The 23,248-nt window shown below is 41.1% G+C and overlaps 1 protein-coding gene across 6 annotated transcripts in view; it reads left to right on the top strand.

The window, feature by feature from the left end:
- NHEJ1 (non-homologous end joining factor 1) overlaps window positions 1-23,248 on the top strand; it is a 135,641-nt gene that overhangs the window by 72,505 nt on the left and 39,888 nt on the right. Inside the window, exon 6 of one of the 6 annotated variants that reach the window (XR_012469394.1) lies at window positions 286-22,785. The exons of 4 other annotated variants lie outside the window; for them this stretch is intronic. The gene's annotated coding sequence lies outside the window, so the exon portion shown is untranslated. Of the gene's footprint in view, window positions 1-285; window positions 22,808-23,248 lie in introns of all 6 variants that reach the window. One more of the 6 variants, XR_012469393.1, reaches the window with a different exon arrangement.

A 23,248-nucleotide genomic window follows, 5' to 3' on the forward strand; every position in this document is an offset into this window, starting at 1 on the left:
CTTTAGTGAATACTCACCACATTGATCTCTACAGTCATTGTGTGAGGAGGAGAACCTGGTGTCAGAGGTCAGAAGAGCTGTTTGGGATTCAGAGGACCGATAGTAGAGATGACTTGGCTCAGAAATGTGTACCATAGGTTCTGTTTTACAGGGTTCTGTAGAGGGATTCAAGCAGAGACAGTAAGAAAATAAGAAAATGAAAAAGAGCTGATGGAAGAGTGGGTGTGGGAGTCTTACTATATATAGTTACAAAGCGTTGTTTGTTGTTGTTGTTTTCCCTGCTAGGAAGAGAGACATGAAAGAGCAGAGAAAGTCAGACAAGACTCTCTGGAAAGGAAACCAAGAATTCAAATGACTGGGCGGCCTCGTGAATATGGGATTAGGAATGCTCTGAATTCTACCTTGATGGAGAGACTGATCAAAAAGAAATGGACAGTCCCAATTTTATACTTGCATGAAGCATTCTCTTTTCTGTTTTCTAGAAACATGCTTTCCTGAGGAATAATATCAGTGTGATTGGAACCTTTGACTGAAGCAATGTGTTGCATGGCCTAAGAAATTCTGATCTGGTCTGGTCTGTGTGAGTTTATGTTTCAAGGTGGTAAAAAAAGAGAAGAGCAACTAAGGAACACTAAAGGAAAGGGGAAGGATCAGAGTGATTCAAATAGTAAGGGTAATAATAGCAGTCATTTAGAGAATATTTTATGGTTACAAAATACTTAATATACATTATCTCATTGGAGCAAATGTAGCAACTAAGGACTAGTCTCCACTTTTTTTGGTGAATCTATGAAGAAATTTCATATTTTATACTGCTTCCTTATACTCCTTGGGGTTGCTTAAGGAACAGAGGATCTCAGTGAAATGATCATAGGACCGAGCGCTGTTTCTTCCTTTTTTTTTCAGCTCCATCTAACTCAACTACTACAGTTGAGTTGTATGGGACAGAGTCCAAATAAGAAGCTCTGGGGAAAGTCCCTTGTTTCCTGGAAAAGAGAAGTGTCATTACCCCAGTCAGTGGAAAGCTGGTCTATAGGGCCAAAGTCATTTGTGAGGGTGAGCATTATGTTGGGTGAAAGAGGAGCATGACACTGTCCCTGTCACCAGCAGAGAGCAGTAAATTCTGGCCATATGGGACCCAGACACTCTTTGTCCGACTGTGTTTTCCCCGTGTCTCCTGGGGAGTGATTCAGGGCCAAGGTGACCGTGGGTTTGGAGCCCAGATGAAAGGATGCCGGGGACCACAAGACAAGGTCTCTTGTGTGGCAGCTGGCTAGAGAGATGAGTGAGTGAATGTGTGGAGGTCAGTGACGCAATTCCTGCACTGTTAAGGGTAGGAGTAGGAGAAGGTTGGCCGTGTGTCTCCTTATAAAGAGGCCCACACCACATGAAGTAATTGGTGAAGGTGATCCCACTGTGAGTCACCCAGGAAGGGACGCCGTGTGCCGGAGCCTGGAGGGAGGGACTGTGGATTTCCCTCTTGCTCCTTCTATGTTTTTATGCACAATGTGGATCGTCTTAGTCACCCAAGCTTCCATGTCTAAGGCCCATCCCCTGCCCCACAGTCTCTGGTATTTTTTGTTTGTTTGTTTTGTTTCTCATCTATCATTTTGTTCTTGATTTTCAGTCTTTTATCTCAGGTTTATACTCCAGCTTTTGGAAGACCCAAACCACACTTATGTCATTTGAGGAGGTAGCCTTGTGGCTCTTAGCCCAGTTTGGTTTTTGCTGGACTTTTGGTTTGTTTTCCCCTTCCCAGGTAGGCAACATGTACTGGTCCTGGAATTCCAAAGAGCCCTAGGGGGCCCCTGAGCCTGGGGTGTCCATCAGTTGAGGGCAGCTAGTCTGGCCTTTATTGAGGTCTGGGGCTGTATGGAGCTCTGGGGAGTGTCCCTGTAATCAGCCAGCCACCAACCCCGGACTGCCTTGTAATAAGGCTGCTCTATATTTGTTCTGTTTATATTCTCCTCTGTAATAATGCCATAGCCCTCATTGCTTTCTCCCTTTGGGGGAGATTTTCTGGGTAATAGAAAAATTTGGAATGGGAAGCATTTGAAGTCTAAGAAAATTTTGCTCAGGATGAGTCTTTTAATTGGGAAAAATGTGTGTGTGTGTGTGTGTGTGTGTGTGTGTGTGTGTGTGTGTGTGTGTGTCAGAGACAGAGACAAGAGAATTAGAGATAGAAGAGACAGAAAAAGAAACAGATTGTCATTATGGTGTTAAGAATTATGTGAGGAGTGGGTAGCACATGGGTGTGTGCTATGTGGTTGTAGTAGATATGGAATGAATTTCTGCAGGGGCAGTAACAAGTTGGGAATGTGGTTGGCGTGGATATGTGTGGGAGATCTATGAAGGTGGATAGTGCAGTGATGGAAAACCATTTTTTGAGGCAACTTCAAACTGACAAGTTTAATATTGAGAATTGAATATTTGGCCTTAGAATAGAAGACTCTTACAAACTTAGATAATGTCTTCATCTGATGGTCCCCTAGCCTCTTGTGGCCTGGGTGCCACAATGCTATTCAACTTGGTTAACTTCCATTATTTCCTTTGCTTCCTGAAATCAGATCCAGAAGAAAAATTGGAGAAAGTGTCGGCATGATACATAAGTGTTTAAACCCACTTATTCTTGTTATAGCTTAGAAAGAAAGGGATAAGACTTAGAAACGGACTTTTCCTTAACCTTATGTCCTTCATTGTGGACTCTCAAACTAATTGACCTGGCATGGTGAGTTCTAGGAGTTATTGCCAAACATAAGTTTAGTACTCTTAATTCACCTCCCTTCCCCCTCTCTCCCCTTCCCCTTGTGGTGCACCCCCTTCCCCCAACTGATTCTATAAATACTTTATTATATGGCACCAGTAAAACTTCAAGTATTTCTTTTTATTAGTGCTACATAATATGGTAATTGTGTGACAGAGCAGGGCTCCTGTGAACAGCCTCCACCCTTTTCCTAGGTGTGGCTTCTCACCACCAAAGCTTGGGCTGGGCCCACAGACCCCTCTGTTCCTCTTCAGGGATGCTGCTAACTTGTAGGAGGGGGCTGGGCTCATTCCTTAGTGCTGAAGGAGTCCTGGCCCTTGAATGCAGCCAAGTTTGTAGGAAAAGATGCTTTTCCCGATGGCTTTGTGAAGCTATCTTTTGCTTCCTAGCATCATGCCAGATTATTACTAATCATTGTATGGGGACACGTAAGCTGTTCTTTCCTTTGAATATGGCCCTCACATAGCAAAGGAATAGGTTTTGAACTTAGACCCAGGGCAGTGGTGCAGAGATTCCTTAGACCTGGCCTGGCATGAGGAAGTATTTGATCATAGAATTTGTCTGCTTTTCTTGATTAAAAACCATTCTTTCTAATTTTTCTAGAACTCATATTCTGTGATAACAATAAAGTCTCATCTCCATCTCTCTTCCATCTTATTCTTAGAAGAGCCTTATGGTCAAGTCTATGACTGGCTCCTGCATCAGTTCAGACTTCTACTTGGCATGGGTCTGGTAATAGAGGCCATGGCTTGGTCTGTCTTACAGTTACTTGTCTGGTACACAAAGTGCGCATATTTTGGTTAGTCCTTCTCTTACTTGGGGGTCTCCCTAGCTCCCATGGAGTTTTGGGATTTTTTGGCTTTTACTTTTGCAAGGCAATAGGGTTGAGTGATTTGTCTAAGGTCACACAACTGGATAATTAAGTGTCTGAGGTCGAATTTGAACTCAGGTCCTCCTGATTCTAAGGTCATTACTCTATCCACTGTGCTACCTAGCTGCCCCTCCCCATGGAGTTTTAATTCCCATCTCTTTGCAGATGACTCCCAGGTCCTAGTCCTGGTCCTCACTCCTGTCCTCCATCACCAACTGCCTATTCAACATTTCAGATGGCTGTCTAAGAGACACCTCATACTCTGGAAGTTCCAAACAGAACTCATTATCTTCTTTCTTAAGCCCATCAACTCCTTCTTTGAGCTTCCATTTTCTACAACTGTGCTTTCAAACTCCCAGGCTTGTAGCCTTAGTGTTATCTTTAACTGCTTCCTTTCTCTCCCTTCATAGGGCCATTCAGTTGTCAGATCTGATCATTGCTTCCTTTATCATGACTCTTGAATTCATTCCCTTTCCTCCACTCAGATGACTTATAGCCTAGCCATTAGCACCCCTCTCTGGACTATAGTGTCAACTTCCTAATAGTCTCCTCACCTTAAATTTCTCCCTTCTCCATATGGCTGCCAAAATGATTTTATGCTCTCTGGGATAAACGGTATCATTCTCTTACTTATTAAACTGGAAGAGCTCCCTAGAATCTCCCTAGAATTACTCTAGAATCAAAAATAAGCTTTATTTCTTCCCATTCTGTCCCAGTGTACCTTCTCAGTCTTAACTGTTACTCCTCTTCCCTCAGCCTAATCCTAAACCAGCCAAGTTGGTCTTCCTTGGCTCCCAACCAAATTAGCCTTTCCTATTGTTCCTCCATTTCAGTTCTGTGTGTGTGTGTGTATGTGTGTGTGTGTGTGTATACGCATACATATGTGCACTAAAGTCAATATGGGGAGTATAAGAGCACCTTTCTCCCAGAGTTATTGTGAGAATCAAAAGAGATCATATTTGTGAAGTACCTTATAAATGCTCATTCTTATTCACTATTGTTACATTGTCCCTCCTAAAAGAATATAAGCTCCTTGAGGGCAGGCACTCTCTCATTTTTGTCTTTAGAGCTACATTGCCCAGCACAGGTGATTGATGTTTTTCATTCATTCATTCATAGATACAAGGGTGATTAGTCTCTTGCTATTTACTTATTGATATGATAAAGATGTTGCTTTGAATCTTACCAGCTGCAGAAAAAAGTAAGTTGTTTTACTTTTTAGACCCTGAATATCAATAGGGAAGGGAACTGGGAACCATTGCCTAAATAGTGGTTCACAGAAAACTACCCTCCTGAGGGTGGTGGGAGTAGACTTGTACAGAGTCATTTCCTAGCTGCCCTTGTGCCTAACAACTCAGCTTCTGCATGGGAGCTAAAACCCAGCCTGGACCCTGCTGTCCATTCTTCAGTCCTTTTGTGGATGCTTGGGTATCATATCTTTCCACCCTTTGGACTTGGCCAAGGTTAATATTAGGCCAGGCTGGGCTGATGTTCCTGAAAGCCACAGGGTGTTGTTAATATTTATGTGGCCACAGAGGCTCATCAATATTCATGAGACCTCTGCATCCTTCCTTCAGGACTCTAGTCTAGAAAAATTAGTTATGATTAGAACTTCTGGGGCTGATATAATGACTAGTGTTAACCTGTTTACAATAAAATGAGGGATTGTTAGATACTCTGAGATGGTGAGGGTATCCCTTCTACATGGGGTTGTTGGAGTTACTCACAGAAGGCTTCTTAGAGAAAATAATTTTTAAAATTAAATTCATGATGGAAGTGAAGGAAACAGACTATATCAGGTCCTAGGGATAGCTTAAGAGAATTCAAGGCAGAAGATGAAGGGTCTTACAAGAAGAATCTCATACATTTTCCTAGCAGGAGGAAGACGTATGGCTAGGGTTAGGGACAAAGTTCCTAGGTGACTTTTAGTGAGAGGAACAATCTAAGAAAATTAAGGTAGCATCATTTTCAGCTTTCCCATGACTTCTCCCTTAGGGAATTTTTCCTGTTCCTTTAGACAGTGTGTGTGTGTGTGTGTGTGTGTGTGTGTGTGTATTTTAACAAATCAAAAGCTTGGTTTCAAAGAGGGCACAATTGTGATATAGCCTTTAGTTTGAATGTTTAAGTGAAACTAGTGAGGGAGGGGAGCAGGGAACATGAGAATTTGGAGATGAAAGTAAAATTGAATTTTAAAAAAAGTGAAACTTCACATGGGTACATTTTGAAACCCTCCTGGTTTATTCAATATCACTGTTACCTTAGCATTTTGGTCCCTGTGAATTCACATCCCCTGCCTGACCCATAGCCTTTTTAGTTACATCTAGCTATAAACTCTCCTTTTCTTCTCAGGGCTTTTGACTCTCAATTTCCTCCCTTTTTAGGGGGTCAGGAATGAGAGGGCATGTAGGGAATACTCCACTGATGTGGATCTGCAACTCATAAGAGCATATGAGAATTGATTTAGAACTGGAAGGCACCTCAGAGTCCATCTAGGGTAACCCTCTCATTTTACAGATGAGTGTAACTTGCCCACGCTTACCCAAGTAATATGTAGCAGAGCTTGCTCCCAACCCAGAACACTCTCCATGGTACCATGGCACTTCTCTGCATGAAATACTCAGACTTAGAGAGGTTGTATGACTTATCCTTCACCACATAGCTAGTGTGTTATCAGAGACAGGACCAAAATCCAGGTTTTCCACTTTTGTTACCTCTTGTTCTCCTCTCATTTGCAATATTCTTTCATATGTATCTGATATCACCTTACTAGATTGTAGACACCTTAAACTCTGTTACCAGATGAGTCATTTGTATCTCTTCTCTCCTTTATTAGCAACAGTAGCATAATGGATGATTGAATGAATGAGTGAATGAAAATGAAATCTTCATTTTCAGAGGACAGCAATGGTAATGGGGTAGGTAATCCCACCAGTGGGAAGAAACTATAGGAAATGGGATTACTTAACTAAATAACCAACAGTTATAAAGCACTATGTGTAAGACACTTGAAAGATGAAATGCAGAGCAGGAAAAAGATGAAGTATGCTTACAATAAAACTTTATGCATTAAATAATTTAACTAAGCAATCAGCTTTCCATTTTGAGATAGTTTGAACTAGGGGGGGCGGATAGAGCCTAAATGACAGGATACTGTCAGGATCCAGCTGAACACTCCAAATAACTTTAAAATAATGCCTCAAATTAAATTTTGGAGTGAAAGAGCCAATAAAAGATCATAGGGAAACCATTTTTTCAGTCAAAGAAAGAGTAGGAGGTCACAAGACGGGTCTGTAACACTTGGTTTCCACAAGAGCACTAGCAATGGTTCTTAGAGTTGCTATCAATAGCAGCCCAGTAGCTTCACGAGCCCAGAGACAGGAAGGAGAGCACTTTTTGCTGGTACTGGGTGTAGCTAACACTGATTGACAACTCAGTTGCCAAAAAGCAGCATGGGGTCACAGTTCCAGAGTGGAGCGCTTGGAATGAATTCCATGATCAAGAGGAACACTAGCTAGTATTTGTGAGTGTAGGGAAGTAGGAACCCTTCCTCAGTAAAGACCAGAGTACAAATCAGAAGAGCAGTGACCATACCTTCCTTAGAATAACAGCACCATGGAAGCATTGAAAACTTGCAGAACTAGCTTTGAAAATAGCAGCATGAAAAAACCCAGTACCTCCCCACTCAACTCTAACATAAAGTTAAAAGTCAAGAAACAGACTGAAAAAATGAGCAAGCTAATAAAAAAGAAATTGAACATAAAAAAATTATTATGGTGGCAGGGAAGACCAAGACAAAAAATTTAGGCGATGATACCAATATGAAAATAGTCACAAGCAAAACCTCCATGAAAAATGCTAATTGGGTCCCAGGCCAATAAGAATTCCTGGAAGGGTTAAAGAAAGAGGTAAGACTGGAAGAGAAAAAAAATGAGAAAAGAAATGGAAATTATGAAAAGATAATTAACAGCTTGATCCAAAGAGGCACTGAAGAAAGTAAGACCTTAAAGTAAAACAGAATTGGCTTAATGGTAAAAGTTGCATAGAAATTCACTGAAGGAAAAAAAACTACATTAAAAGCAGAATAGGCCAAAGGATGCATAAAAATTAATTGAAGACAAGAACTCCATAAAAAACAGAATTATCCAAATGAAAAAGGGAGGTACAAACACTAGAGAAAATAACTCCTTAAAAATTAGAATTGGCAAGTAGAAACTAATGAAACTTTAAGAAATAATAAAGTCAAAAGAATGACTTGCTCAATGAGAGATAGTTTAAGAATTATTGAACTGCCTGAAAGTCATAAAAAAAAGAACCTGCACATCAATTTTTTCAAGAAACTTTAAAGAAAAACTTGTCTTGATGTCTTTAATCCAAAGGATAAAATAGAAGATGAAAGAATCTACTGATCACTTTCTGAAAGATCCCAAAATGAAAACTCTCAGGAATATTATAGCCTAATTCCTTCAAGTAACCAGAAAGAAACACTTCAGATATCCTAGAGCCATAGTCAGGATCATACAATATTTGATAGCTTCTACATTAAAGGAATGAGGGACTTGGAATATGATGTTCCAAAACACAGAGGAGCTACAATTACGACCAAAAAATAATCTATTCAGCAAAACTGTATAATCCTTCAGGGGTTAAAAATACATGTATTTAATGAAATTGTGGACTTCCAAGCATTCCTAATGAAAAAGGCCATAACTGAATAGAAAATTTTACATTCACATTCAAACAGAAGACTCAAGGGGAGAATTAAAAGACAAATATGAAAGAGTAATGAGGAACTCAATAAAGTTAAATTATTTATATTTCTATATGTGTAACTCCTAAGAATTATTATTACAGGACAGTTAGGAGGAGTCTGAATAAACAGAGGACATGAATGTTATGTTAGTTGTTTATACTAGCATGATCTTGGGAAAAAATGGGGAAAGAGGAATGCCCTGGGAGATAGGGGAAGGAAGAGGTAGGATGTGAAAAATTTTCTCAACTAAAAGAAATACACAAGCAAGAGCTTATATAGTAGAGGGGAGAAGGGGGAGAAGAGCAATACTTCAACCTCACTTTCCTCAGAATTGGTTCAAAGAGGAAAGGGAAAAAATACACACACACACACACACACACACACACACACACATATATATGTATGTGTGCATATGTATATATATGTACATGTGTATATACACATATGTACAAACACATTCAGATGAGTATAGAAATCTGCCTTACCTAATAGGGAAATGGAAGGGGAAAGGGAAGAGAATAAAAGATATGGGAGGGGGGGTGGAAATGATAAAATGGAGGACAAATTTAAGGGAGGTAGAGTTCACAAATAAAACACTTTTGAGTAGGGACAGGATAAAAAGAAAGAGAACAAAATAGGATGAAGGGAAATAACAGTGAATAATCATAACTGTAAACATGAATGAAATCAGTTCACCCATAAAAACAGAAGCAGATCACAGAATGGATTAGAAACCAGAATCCAATGCCCAATTACACATGTGAAGTCATACAAGACATATTCCCATATTAGCCATATTAGCAAGTATATCTTAAGTGTATCTGCTGTTCTCCAGGTACTGTGCTAGGCTCTAGAAATACAAGGACAAAAATGAAACATCACTATTAGTAAGGTAATATTTCTTATTAAATAACCTAGCTCAAACATTAAACCTCCATACCCCCATTTTGCAGATTTGGAAACTGTCCCTTAACTTTAAATGTCTTACTCAAGGTTATATGTCTGATAAGTGGAAGAACTAGTATTTGATACAGTTGCTTTAATTCAATGCTCTTTCTACTCTGAGGCCTCTCTAGTCTATGTATAAATAAGGACTTAGTAGATTCTTGGTATAATGGTAATAATAAATTATACTAATTTGGAAAGAAAGAAATCTGAATCCAAAAATTTGTTATGTACTAGAAATAAAGACATAAACAAATACAAAGTTAAAATAAAGGACTGAAATAGAATCTATTATGAAAATGGGAGAGGTAGCTATCATGATCTCAGAAAAAGCAAAAAGCAAAAATAGATCTGATTAACAGAAATCAGGGAAACTACATTTTGCCAAAAGGTACCATGGACAATGAAGTAATTCTAAAAGTTTTATAGCAAGTTTCTCTGTTAAAGGCCTCATTTCTCAAATATATACTGTCAAATTTACAAAAATAAAATCATTGCCTGACTGATAGTCAAAGGATATGAACTGGCAGTTTTCAAAAGAAGAAATCAAAGCTATGTATAGTCATAAAAAATTTCAAAGTCACTCTTGATTAGATAAAGGCAGATTAAAACACCACCAAGATGTCACCTCAATCTCTCAAATTACAAATATTGAAGGAGATAAAGGGATTGTTGGTGGGGTAGTGAAGTGATCCAGCCATTCTGGAGGAACAATTTGAAACTGCCATTTGTTCCAGCAATACCACTACTAGATCTGTGCCCCAAAGAGAACAAAGAAAAAGGAAAAGGAGCCACAAGTACAAAAAATATTTATAGCAACTCTTTTTGTATTGGCAAAGAATTAGGAATTGAGAGGATGCCCATCAGTTGGGGAGAAGAAATTGTGACATATGGCTGTGATGGAGTGAGTACTGAGGAGAATGGTTTTAGAAAACCATGACAGGACTAGGAGAAGAACTGGGAGATCATTGTACACAGTAATAGCAATGTTGTAAGAAGATCAACTGTGAAAGACTTGGCTATCTGATCAATACAATGATCCAAGACAATTCCAAAGGATTCATGATGTAAAAATACTAACCATTTACAGAGAGAGAACTGATGAACTCTTGAGTTCAAATTTAAATATAAATATTTTGTTTTTTGATTATTTTTGCATGTGCTATGGCTAATATGGGAATATGTTTTACATTATTTCACATGTTCAATTGATATATTGTTTTCCTTCTTAGTGGATAAAGGAAGGATAGGGAGGGAAGGAGAGAATCTGGGACTCAATTTTAAAAGAAAAAAATGCTTAAAAATAATAAATTAAAACAAATAGGCAGGAAGGGATTGGGTGAGGTAGAACTTTCTGCCTGATAGACTCACCTGTAAGAAGTTAGACCAGCTCATCAGTAAGGATTTATTTAAAATTATCTCAATATTTGGTTGCCTGGAGAAGTTCCTCAGTATTGTACATCAATTTCATGATGACGTGCTTGCCCGGGTTCTGGATAGTAGATGAAGCTCTCAAGATTTCCTGGTCACCAGTGGAGTCAAACAAGGATGTGACCTTGCTCCCAGGCTTTTTAGCATGATGCTCTCAGTCATATTATCAGACACCTTCACTGAAGATGAGCTCTGCACAATGATCAGCTTCTGCACTGGTGGTAAATTCTTCAATTGGAAAAGACTACAAGCCAAGACCAAACTGAAGGGACTGTTGGTGAGTTATCTTGTGTTTGTGGATTGATTGTGTCCTCAGTGCAGTCTCTGAAGCTGAGCTGCTTGTGCTAATTTTGGTTTAACAATTAACACCAAGAAAACACAAGTGCTCTATCAGCCAGCACCACACTATCCATGTCCTCTCCAAGGAGGTCCACATTGACAATGAGATTGACAAGGGGACACACATTGCTAGAGCTAGCTCAGTATTTGGAAGACTCCGGAAGAAAGTGTGGGAGAGAATAGATAATACACTGACTATCAAACCAAGCGTCTACAGAGCCATTGTGCTGACCTTAATGTCTGTGAAACCTGGACAGACAGTCTGCCAGCACCAGGAAACTGAATTGCTTCCATTTAAATTGTCTTAGGAAGATTCTGAAGATCACTAAACTGCCAAATATTCAAACATTACTACAAAGAGAACAGTTATGTTGGGCTGTCTACTTCATTCGAAGGCTAAATGTATGCTTGCCAAAGCCTTTTATGGAGAATTCACACAGGGCAAGTGCTCACAAGGGGGTCAAGATGAAGTGATAGTGAGACACCCTGAAGGTCTCTGAAGAACTTTAGAATTGATTGTATAGCATGGGAGACACTGGCACAGTACCACCCAGCATGGCGTGCCCTCATCAGAGGGGATGCTGAGCTCTATGAGGAAGGCAGACTTGAAGCAGCTCAAAGGAAACATGACATCCATAAGTTTAGAGTACCCATTCCGGGTGTTCAAATGGACTATTTGGGCCCCCGACCCTTTGGTAGAGCATTTCAAGCTCGTATTGGTCTGATCAGCAACAGTTTGATACCCTGTAATTTGTCTCAAACAGTAATGAGGGACAAGAACCAACCAACCAACCAAACTCTATTTCAGCTTTAAAATTTCATGATTCAATGATAATTGTAACTTGTTGCTTAGAGAAGGTTGAGGGTCTTTTCAATACCTTTGAAATTCTCTCCTCTTGCTTTTCATTTCCCCAAGACTAAATGGACTGTTGGTACTGCCTATAAGAAGGGCAGTGGCTTGATCTTGGGGGGTGCTTACCAGCTCTGCAATTCTGAGATCCACCTTCTGACCGATTGGAAGCTTGCCCTTTTATAAGGAGACACTGAATAAGGAACAAATGAAAAAAATCGTCAGTGTGTGCACTTTGCACTGCAGATGCAAACAGAAAAGTCAGACAGTCAATGCATAGAAGGCGCTTTTGCTCCCATGGTCCTTGGGGTACAGCAGGGAGGCCCCCTTCAGGTTGCTTTCATTCATGAAAACCATGTCGTCCTCTGGTGTTGCCAGGACCTGTACTGCTGAGGCAGCCCCAGTTGTGGTGCTTGGGGAAGCAGTTGCCAGGACATATCTCTACAAGATGGCAGGGATGGCCAACATTGATCATTCAGTCAACAAGCATTTATTAAGCACCTGTTGTTACGTGGCAATATAAGCACAAGGAATGAGATAGTCCCTCCAGTCGAGGTGCTTCGGTCCTCTAGATGTACAAGTCAACAGAGTAAACAGAGGGAATAATAAGTGCAAGCTAACTCAGAGGAGTTCCATGGAGGGCAGATTCGGAGGTTTTGTCTCCTAAAAGATGGAAGAAGGAAGGACTGGATTCCAGGACGCAGAATCCCTGAATAAGTAGGGCAGGGAGGGAGGCTAGAGGAGAAGCTTCTCATGTCCTCTTGAACAGTCGGGAGTCCCTTCTGTGCACCAGCCTCTAAGCTCTGTCCCCACTAGACTTGTGTCTGATGGTGGCTGCGGAGTGAGCAGGAGAAGGCAATGTCAGGGTCAAATACTTAAAAGAGTGGCTCAATGGGCTTGACAGAAACAGGAAAGTCTACAAAAGAGGCAGGTTTAAGAGGAAAGTAAAAAGGGGGGTTCTGGATAGTTGAGTGTGAGAGGCCTTTGGGAGGCCTACTTGGAAATGTTCATTCAGCAGTCAGTCTGCAAGCACTTATTAAAGGTCAGGCCCTCTGGAGATGCATCCAGAATGCTGAATCCTGGAGCACAAAGAGTTGATAACTAACATCAGAAAGAGTTTCAGCCTAACTACTAATAGATAGAGAGTAGACTGCCACAAGCTAATCTGGGAGCTGGGGACCAGGAAAGGCAGATAGATGGCCAGGGCAAAGGCTTGGAGAAGCAGAGAAAGCTGGTCTGGCTAAATCCAGAGTGCAGGAGGGAAGTAGTGCCCAATTGTGTGGGGGGTGGGGGGGGCTTTACAAACAGTGCAGACTGAGTTTGATCTTAGAGATCTTAGGAAGCCCTTGGAGCTGATGGATAAGGAGTCAAACAATCAGATCTGTGGGGAAGGAAAATGACCTGGGCAACAGTGTCATATGGGAGCAAAATGGTGAGATGCTTAGGGTAGGAAGACCCATCAGGGAACTGGTCTCAGTCACCTAGGTGAGAGATGCTGAGGGCCATCTGACAAATGTCCAGAAAGGGCCAAGTGGGAGAGAAGGAAGAAATGGTAAAAATCTGATCACCAATTAGCTAGGCAGAGTGGGGAGAAGGAGCTCTATAGGTGAGATCATGCTGAGTTAGACACTGGATGGATGGCAGCTCCTGTGACAGAAATAGGGAAGTTTAGAAAAAAGGAAGGTTTTTATTTTTATTTTGGTTGGTTATGGGTTTTTTTGGGGGGAGGAAGAAGATAATGAATTCAATTTTGGACATATGGAGTTTAAGATATCTCTGAGATGTTCTGTCCGAATGTCCAACAGACAATTGGTGATAAAGGACTGATGTACTGGGAGAGTCCTAGATACATAGATCTAAGAACTCGGCTTACAGATATTGATTGACCCTCTGGAGCTAAAAAAACAACACTTGGGGCAATGCTTGTGAACCACTTATGTGGTCCTTGGCAGGTAGAAGAATAGTAACATTCCCAGCTTTCTGTTAAGGGACCCCAGATTACAAATGTGTACAGATGCTGCACTTAATGGATTTGATTTGTGATTTCTGAAGTTGGATTCAGGGATAAATTCATAGTTAGGAAAATTCATTTATGTTTCTTTAGATGAACCATCCTTTTAATCTTTGCCTCTAATTTCCCTTTTCTATAGTCTTCCTTTCTCAATCTTTTATCTTTCTTTCCACATTACAAAATATACTGTGTTCTTGTCCTGTTTCCTAAATGAGTACTGATTGTTCATTAGAATGGATAAGAAACATCCAGCTAATCCTAGGGGATCAGGTTAATGCTATTCATGTAATGGGGAGGATGAGTGAACTCACTGCCTAGTGATCTATTCACTGTCAGAGTTGTACCCAGAATGAGGGAGGAGCATTTTTCCTTCCTATGTCTCAGGGTGATAGAGTTAAATGAGGCTTCTTTCCGTAGCACAAGTAGGGGACTTGACTTTTATTTTAAGTGGGTCAGGTCATCTGTGTACATAAACAGAATTTCTACTTAATATCAAGAAAAATACATCTAGTTCAGAAATGCTGTTAAAAGTTTGCAAATTAAGGAAAGGCTTTTTAAAAAATTTATAAACAAATCCTACATCTCCTATGTCAATAACCTAGAAGGAAAACAGATGTAAGACAAAAAAGCAAAACCTATTGATTAGGTTTTGGTTGAAGAACAGAGGGTTTCTGGAACAACTGTCTCACACAGTGCAGTGGGATTTCCACAGTGTGTGAACTCTTTTTTTGAAACTACCTCTCCTTGGAGAGGAAGGGTAGTAGAGTAGAAAGAGTACTAATCTGGACATCAAATCCTAGCTTTGTTACTTACTGCTATTATGACCTTTTGAAAACCTGTTTGCTTTGCTAGACTTCCATGTCCTCCTCTGTTAAATAAGGGAGTGGATCGAGATAAATCTCTGAATCTCTGCCTTTCAACTTTGTTCTCTAATGGTGTGGGCTACAGTTCACGAGCGTGGTCCCCTCCTCTGTGAGGAGAGGGCAGCAGGTGGCGCCAGAGCATCACTCTCCCCAGAGCCATGATTGAGCCGCTAGGCTGGGAGCCTTGACCAAGGGGAGTGGGCACCCCTTCAGGATCCCTATTTTGTGTTCTTCAAAGCATAGATGGCTCTGGAGGGGAGAGGAGAGTTTCAGGGAAGCCAGGACCCCGGAGCCCCGACATGGTGTCCAACTTTCAGTGGCCTAAGGGTCTAGACTTCTTCTACCCCCCCCTTATGATGCTCTATCTCTTGGGGTTCATTATGTCTTGGGACTGACATACTGAGCTACCCAGTCCTTGTCCTATCTTGTCTTTGAAGCATTTGCTTTGATGCTTAAAGGGGGATAGAATTAAAGAGCTTTTCTGTTTTCTCTGGGCCAAAATAGATACAGAAATTAATCTGGATTGGAAGAGAGAAGTTGGTATAGTTATATGTGATCTAGTAGCTGTTTGTGGGGCAAAGGAGGATTTTTAGTAGCAGCGGTGGTGGTAGGGATGGTGGTGATGGTTTAGAGAGTACTTTTCTTACATTAACCCTGACTCTGCCTCTTCTTACCTAGCTTTTAGATTTTTGGAGAAGATAATTCCCCCAGTGCCTCTGTTTACTTAGATATAAAATGAGAGAGTTGGCATCAGACCCTTTTAGTTCTCTGATTCCCATGAGGTAAGTAGTCCAAGTGTTATCTCCATTTCACAGGTGAAGAAAATGAGGTTCATCCAAAGTAAATGATTCACCAGTCACACAGCTGATAAGGGACAGAGCTAGGCCACAAAAACATTCTCCTGACTCTTGGGCAAGTGATTTTTCTCCTTGGACACACTGCCTTTCTAGTAACCTTATGGGAGGGTGATGGGAAGGGCACGATGTGACTTAAAGACCCATCCTGCCCGTAGAGCTAGCTGGGTGCTCAATTCTTGAATGCTCCAGGAGACCCTCTTCCACCTCTGGTTTGGCTCTCATTGCCTGGCCCCTAGCTCTCACCATCTTTCCTACCATTGTCCCTACCCCCTCACCTCCCCACCCCCTCAGTAAACCCGACGGGCTGTCTCCAAGTCTCATTCCTCTGGCTGGTTCCCTGGCCTCCCCCTGTCCCTGGGGCAGGTTTACAGGGCTGGGCGGGGCTGTCCGGCTAAATCCCCTGCGGCCCCTTCAGTTCCTGGTTCTATATATATCCCTGTCCTTCTCTGCACGGGGTTTGATATGGGCTTTATGGGCATTTCCATCCGCTTTACAGACATAGCCATCACAGAGGCGTGTTTCACCCGAGAAACCTCAGAGGAGCCGGGCCTGTAGCGGCCCCGTCTGGCCTCTTGAATCAAGGCTCTCTTCTCTCCTGGCCCTTCATGGCTCCCTCCCCCACTGAGCAGCAGAGCCCTGGGGAGCCCTCGGTCTGAATGACTGAGGATGTTGGACCCCCAGGGGTGAGGGCAGCAGTTTTGCAAAGCTCTTTTCCTTACCAGATCAATCTCTTCCCAATATTCCTGCATCCTTCTACCTTTGCTCCCATTCTGGGGATATTTGGGTTCTTTCTAAAAACAGTAAGTGCCCCTTTGGATACTAGAAGGCTTGGGTCAAATGAAGAGGAGACACAGAAGTCATTGGAGATAGGAACAAACAGGAATTCTGGCTACAGGTCATACACTGAGATCAAATCAGAGAAGAGAGTCTTGGCTGGAATATAAGAGAATATTTATATAATAATAAAACATAACATACTACAATTATAAACTTGCTGAATTAGGAAAGTAGAATAAGTCAGTTTTCCTTTTTAAGCTTCAGTTTCCCCATCTGTTAAATGGAATAGTTTGATAGAAGATCTCTAAGATTCTAAATCCTGTGGTCCTATGAGAAAACCTTGTTCTATCTTTTTTTGACTCTTATGTGGCTTTCCTATATTTCTCCTGTGAGTGCCCATTATCCTTTCCAGAGCCAGAGTGGCCTGACCCTTGGAACCTGGGAATTTTCAAGATACAGGATGCTTGGTGTGGTACCCAGTGATGGGCTGACCTTTGTGTCCCTTTGTGAATCCTTTTACTACTCTCAAATTTGGGATCCATTTGTAGCCCAGTGCTGCTTTTAAACCTTTGTCCTGTATTGCATCCTGGGCAGGTCCTGGAGACATCAAGCCATCTGTGACTGCTGCCTGGAGTGGCCTGGTGAGGTGTTTTCTTTCCCTTGTGATGTTTACTGTTCTTTCGTGGGATTGCAGGTTTCCGTGATGGCGGAAGGCTTATAAAATGAGGGCGGTGGGGGCTATGGCAGGAGTCAGCAGTTGGGACAGGCCAGGCCGGCAGCACAGACACAGCTTTTATAATGGTGCTCAGGGCTGGGAGGCTCGTAAAGGCGACGCAGGCAGATAGGGGGATAAATCATGCAAGCAGTGGGCAGGGTGGTGAAGCCGAGGTTAGGAATTAACTTTGTGTTGGATGAGTCCCAGGTTGTGTGGTGGGAAGAGAGGCCTCTCCTCTCCTTTGCTCTCAGTTCTGCTTCTTGACTCTCCTCCCTGCTTGGCTCTATCCACTGCAGGCTAGGACATGTTTGCCCTGGCTCTTCCTGCCCCTCCCCCAAGTTGTCTGGACTAAATCAACAAGGGAAAGGGGACCCCAAAGCAAGGAGGGGAGATTGAGATGCCTGTCAGCATCAAACTCTTCTACCTTAATTTGGTTTGGAAATAGGGCCTTTTCCCCCATAGTCATCTACTCTATGACCATTTGGCATGGCCTTCTTCACTATGCCTCCTCAGTAGAGAAATCTAGGAAAAACGATCTTGCTTCCATGAGGACTGTGGTAAAGGTAGAAGAGTCCCTCTTGTAGGCTTCTGTTAACTTTAGGTTTCTTCTCAGTCTAACTGACTGGCTTCTTCAGAAGACCGAGACTTACAAATGACTTCTCACCTAGAACTATGATGACTTTACCTTGCTCCAGAGATGTTTTTGTAGGGGAATATATGGGAATGTAGAGAATTCCAGAGGATGACCTGGGTCAAAACAGAAATGTGCACAATGAGCATGTAGGGAGCAACTCAAGCTTTTCTCTCTTTTGGATGTACTCTAAAGTCTATAAGGAGGTTGATATTTATCCTCTTCTCCAGGGCAAAGAATCTGTTGACTCTGTTTACTTTCCCTCTCCACACAATAATTTGTCTAGCTTTTCATAAAGCAAATGCTTCGGAAATATTTCGTACTGACTGCTTTGGTTTCTGGTAGACATGAATAATTCTCTCTTCCAGTTGGGTCCCTCCAGTTGCCTCTAATCATTACAGCTTTCAAGTGGATGGCTCAGCCCAAACAAAAGTCATTGACTGTTCTTCTTCCTCCCTGGTTCTTTAATAGCAATGCTACTTTTCTTTCTAATTAGGACCTAATTGAAAACTGGTTGCATTGGATTTTTCTTCTGCTGCTCTGCTTTTTAGTTCCAGTGGTGGAAAACGATTAAGCTGAGGTTTGGGTTTTTTTTTTAATATGGCAGAATTCTTTTGGAAAGGCTGTCCCCTGCCTGTTGGAGCCCAGCTCACAAACACCAGCCTTCTCCTGGAAGACGGAGCCTTTTCAAGTGGTTTGCCCAGAACACGTCGGAGGCCCCCAATGCCTGTGACAGTTTCTGTTAATTATAGAGGCTCTTTCCCCCTCTCACATTAGTCAAAGGAGTTTTGTGTGTTTTAACAGCGTTTTCCCTTGGCCTGAATAAGACTCTGTTCAGACATTTCCCAGGGCTAGTGAGTCGGCAGCACTCCCTAGTACCCGGTAGCAGGGTTTCCTTGTTTGCTTCTCTGGGGGCTTCCAAGATTAAGCTGGAGAGATGCTTCCTAGTAGTACATTCAGGACTCAGTTGTTTCTTGTCCATAACTGGTGCTTGCATACTCAAAAACTTCTGTAATCAATCACAAGGAAGCATTTGTACGTAGATGCTATCCAGCTCCACTCATCTTTTGGGGTGCTTCCACTCTGTTCAGACCTCTAGTAGAAGACCTCTACTTTGCTACTGAACAGACTCTGTTAGCAAATTTTTCTCCATCTGTGGCTACCATATGCCACTTTATAAATTGCTCTAGCATAAAGATTCCTTCTTACTGACTTTTGGAGTTTCTCTATATTTCTCATCTTTATCATTAAGTATCTTTTGCCATTTGCCAGTCCTATCATGAAATCCAAAGGATGGTATTTTCTCTTGATTATGATAAAACATTCTGAAAAGGCTTTGACTCTGAAATGTATTGCACTTGGGGACTTCTCAGGAAAATCAGCTCTTATCATTTTGACTAGAGGGGAGCAGGAAGTCTTTGAAAAAGAATCACCAATGGGAAACTTTACTTGGGACTACCTTTTGCTGAAATAAACAGTCTGAATTCAGTCTTTGAGTGTGTCAACACCATATTTCAGATGAAATTTCAGATTAGGAGTCAAAAGGTAGAGGTCTGGGTCTCACACTGCTATTGCTGGGCACGACAACCTTGAAGAAATCATTTTCTATCTAGTGCTGTTGTGAAGATTTTCAGTGGCTTACTCAAAGTTCCTAGTGTAGAGTTTATGGGCAAGAATTTTGTTTTTTAGGTTGTTTATTTTCAGATCTTTCCTTTTTTTTTCCCCTAGCATAGATGTCTTTCTGTTTGAAAAATCAATTTCATTTGGTCCCTGGTAAGATATTATAATAATTGAAGTTATCAGGTAGAGATCATAGGATGAGTTTGGTTTTGTCTAAGGATGTTTCTGTGACCACTGGCAGTTTTGCAATGGGACCCTTCAGAAACTTAATTCAGCAATCTTTATTAAACATATATTTTATGAAGAGCACTATTAGATGAAAAGTAAGATGTAACATTTAACTAAGACCTATGTAGTCACTGTCTCATGAAGATTACAGTCGAGTATGGAGATAAAACAACACAGTTTAATATAATGCCCCATTAAGTGCATTGGAGAGGTCAGAAGTAAAGTTCAGTGTGAAGATTCTCAAGGAAGGTCATTCCATACAAAGGGCGATTAAGGGACATGTTATGGAAGAGGTAACTTTTCAATGGATATGTACTCAGTTGGCAACAAGAGAAACAACATAAGCAAAATGTCACAGAAGTGGAATGATATCAGGGCATTTTGGGAAACAGAGTAATTCAATCTGATGAGTATAGAGCGTTTGAAGTGGAGTAATGGGATGAAACTTGGAAGGTAAGTTGACAATTAGGGAGGCTTTGTATGATGGGCAAAAGAGTTTTAATTTTATTTGATTAAACTGGAAGATTTTTGAGTATAGAAGTAACATTACCAGATTTGTGTGCATGAAGAAAGTCAGAAAATGGTATGAAGTAAGGATTATATGAGGGATCTTGAAAGTAGGAAAAGCTGTCAAGAATGTTATTGTTATAGTCCAGGAGAATGGTAGTGGGGGCCTCAGAGTTGGTGGCAGTGAAAATGGATTTAGTGGGACAGATAGAGTGGGAGTCAACCAGATTTGGTAACATTGGATGTGAGAGAGCAAGCAGAGGAAGGTTTGAAAAAGGCAAAGTATTTTTTTCTTTGAGAGAAAAAAAGATATGGCTATACTTAAAACTTTTCCTGAAAGATTTGAGACCTCTTGATGGGCAAGTAACTAGACTTGTTCTGCCTGTCCCCTGAGAAAGCAATAGTAGTGATTTGTGGGAGTTGCAGAGAGATAGGTTTTATATGGATATGAAGAAACAATTTGTAATGACTATTCAGAAACAGCAGTTTGCTGAGAGGTAGTAGGCTCCTTTCCACTAAAGGTGAAGAATGCCTGTAGAGGACCAGAAGGTCTTATATAGATCCTGCTACCTCATGGGACTATGAATGGTGCCATTAATCTTTCCATTAGAAAGAACTCTTGCTTTTGCTTACCCAACTCTTTTGGAAATCTGCTGCCTAGCTGTGTTGGGCATCACATGAATGAATTATTTTAGCCATCATGACTGTTCTAGGGAAAGCCATAAAAGTTTTCTATTGTCATCTCCCTTTATATAGAAACTTGGGGCACCCTGGTAAAACTGTGATTCCTTATTTTTAGTTTGTATTGTTTGATGTAGCATCTAAAGGACCATCCAGGAAAAGGTATAATTCACCCAATTCATGTAAGAGAAAGTAGAACTGAAACCCACAAAGGGGGAAGTAAGTCGTTCTTTCATGATAACATAAAGAAAGACTTATGGGAAAAGAAAAACCTTTTTAAAAAAAATTTAGTGATTATAGATTCATCAGTCTTAAACTGAAAATAGTTTTAGCAGAAAAATCTTAAGAAAGGACAGAGTTAAAGAGAAAAGATTGTGAAAGTTAATGAAGTTCTGATATAAAATAGGTTCTGTAATTAAATAAAACTAGGAAAGTGGGTCTCCTAGGATATTTTCTCCCTTCCCCTTTCCTATTTATTTTTGGCCCAATGTTCAACATTCTTTGGGGGGGGGGGCATTCAATGCAAACTCTCTTACTACTATGAGATCATGGAGACAACAGAATTGGAGATACTTTCTAAATTGAAAACAGAATCAAGTTGCAGATTGTATATTTTTATTACATATTTGACTATATAAATGGCTATATTTTTTTTAAGGTAAAACATTCAAATAAAATGTGAGTTGAAAATTTTGATCTCTGGTTAACAGTGAAGTTGTGTAGATAGGTTGCCATGATCTTTCTTTTTTGCCATTGGTAATACTGTCTGTGAGAACTGTGATCATATGGTATGTAATATAAAGACTGTACCCTATAAAGGATCACTGCTACTTGGTTCTTCTGATTTCTTCAGTACTTAGGGTCCATTTATTTCCTTGCTCTGACTTTAAGCTTTTATATAATAATTGAGCAACTGATGTGGAGAGCATATTTTGTATATTAAATGCTTCATGGACCATTTACTTCAGAGAAGACCTGAGAAACAACCCATTTATGACAGAAGAAGAAAGAATTCAGCTACAGAGGAATCACTTGATCCTGTCACCATGGGTAGATGTATCTTGAAGTGTTTTTAATCATCAAAATCAGGGGAGAAGCAAAGAGAAAATGGCATCAGAAATTAGACATGGAGTGGAGCTGTCCACTCTTTGAAATACAGAACAACAGCCAGTTCATGCATGTGTCATAAGCTGCTTGTCCCTTAGCCTGCCAGGGAGCAGTGCTTTAGGAATATTGCATGTGATTCTTTCCCCCCTATTTTAGTTCTTGGACCTCATAGATGCTCCAAGTCTAAATGTTGAGACCAGTATAGGATTATTTAGTTGTTTGAGGCAAGGGAAGGGTTTAGGTGAGTGCCACTGGGTAGTTTTGGAGAAGATTGAGAAATCTAGGTAAAGCCGAAGCTCAGCTTCCTGGCCTCTCCTCTAAACCCTTGGAAAGCTACAGCCTTTGGATGAGTTTTGAGGAAGAACAAGCTTAGGAAGTTATTGGAAACAAGACCAAGCCATCTCGAAATGAGAGGGAAGATTCCAACTGCCTTCTTTAGATTGCTTACCAGGTCATACACTTCAGTGGCTCATGGCCTGACCCAAGGGCCAGAGTTCAAAAGGATAAGTTTCCTAGTGTTCTGTTTTCACTCTCAGTCTTTTGCCATCCAACTGGCTCCTTCTCTTTCCATCTCTCTTTCTTTTCAGCACTTCATTTTTTTTTTTCTTTCTCACTCCATCTCTGCCTTCTCTCTACTGGAAGAATATGTACTCTCTCCACTTTTGTGGAGTTACTCCTTGGGAAGCCAGAGGAGCTCCCACCTTCCAGAAGAGTCCCTGTATTTAGAAGACTGTTAAAAACGTCTCCTGTCCCCTCCCCCTCCTCCCTCCCCCCTCCCCCAAAGTGCGGCCTCTTCCCGTCCTGCCGTCCGGCTGGCTGAGCGCGTGGGGCAGCTGTGGTCAGTCCCATTTATAAAGCTGGTAAATATGGGACCGGTTTCTGTCCCCTCCAAAGGTCAATATTTGTGCAGAGTTTAATTTTAACTTAACAAGCAGTTGTTTTCTGCAGCTGCCCTGGTGTGTTGTGTTGTGTATGCCTTCCCTGTTTCCCCTCCTCTCTAACTGTACGTGTATATGTATTTTCTTTTTGTTTTAAATAAGTTTTTACTTTATATCAACATAATTTCCCTTCATCTCCTTCTCCCCTCCCAAAGATCCATCCCATATAACAAACTGTATTTTTTAAGACCAAAGCAAAAAAGGAAAAAAATTCATCATAATTGATCAACACACACTGAAAAAGTCTCAAAATATGTGCTGCAATATAAATCACACTCATGGGTCTCCTACCTCTGCAAAGTGGTGCAATGGAGATGGCTTCTCATAGCTCTTCTTTTGAGCCATGTGTGTTCTTTATGATTT

The sequence above is a fragment of the Macrotis lagotis genome, chromosome 6 (assembly GCF_037893015.1).
Source record: "Macrotis lagotis isolate mMagLag1 chromosome 6, bilby.v1.9.chrom.fasta, whole genome shotgun sequence".
Taxonomy (NCBI): domain Eukaryota; kingdom Metazoa; phylum Chordata; class Mammalia; order Peramelemorphia; family Peramelidae; genus Macrotis; species Macrotis lagotis.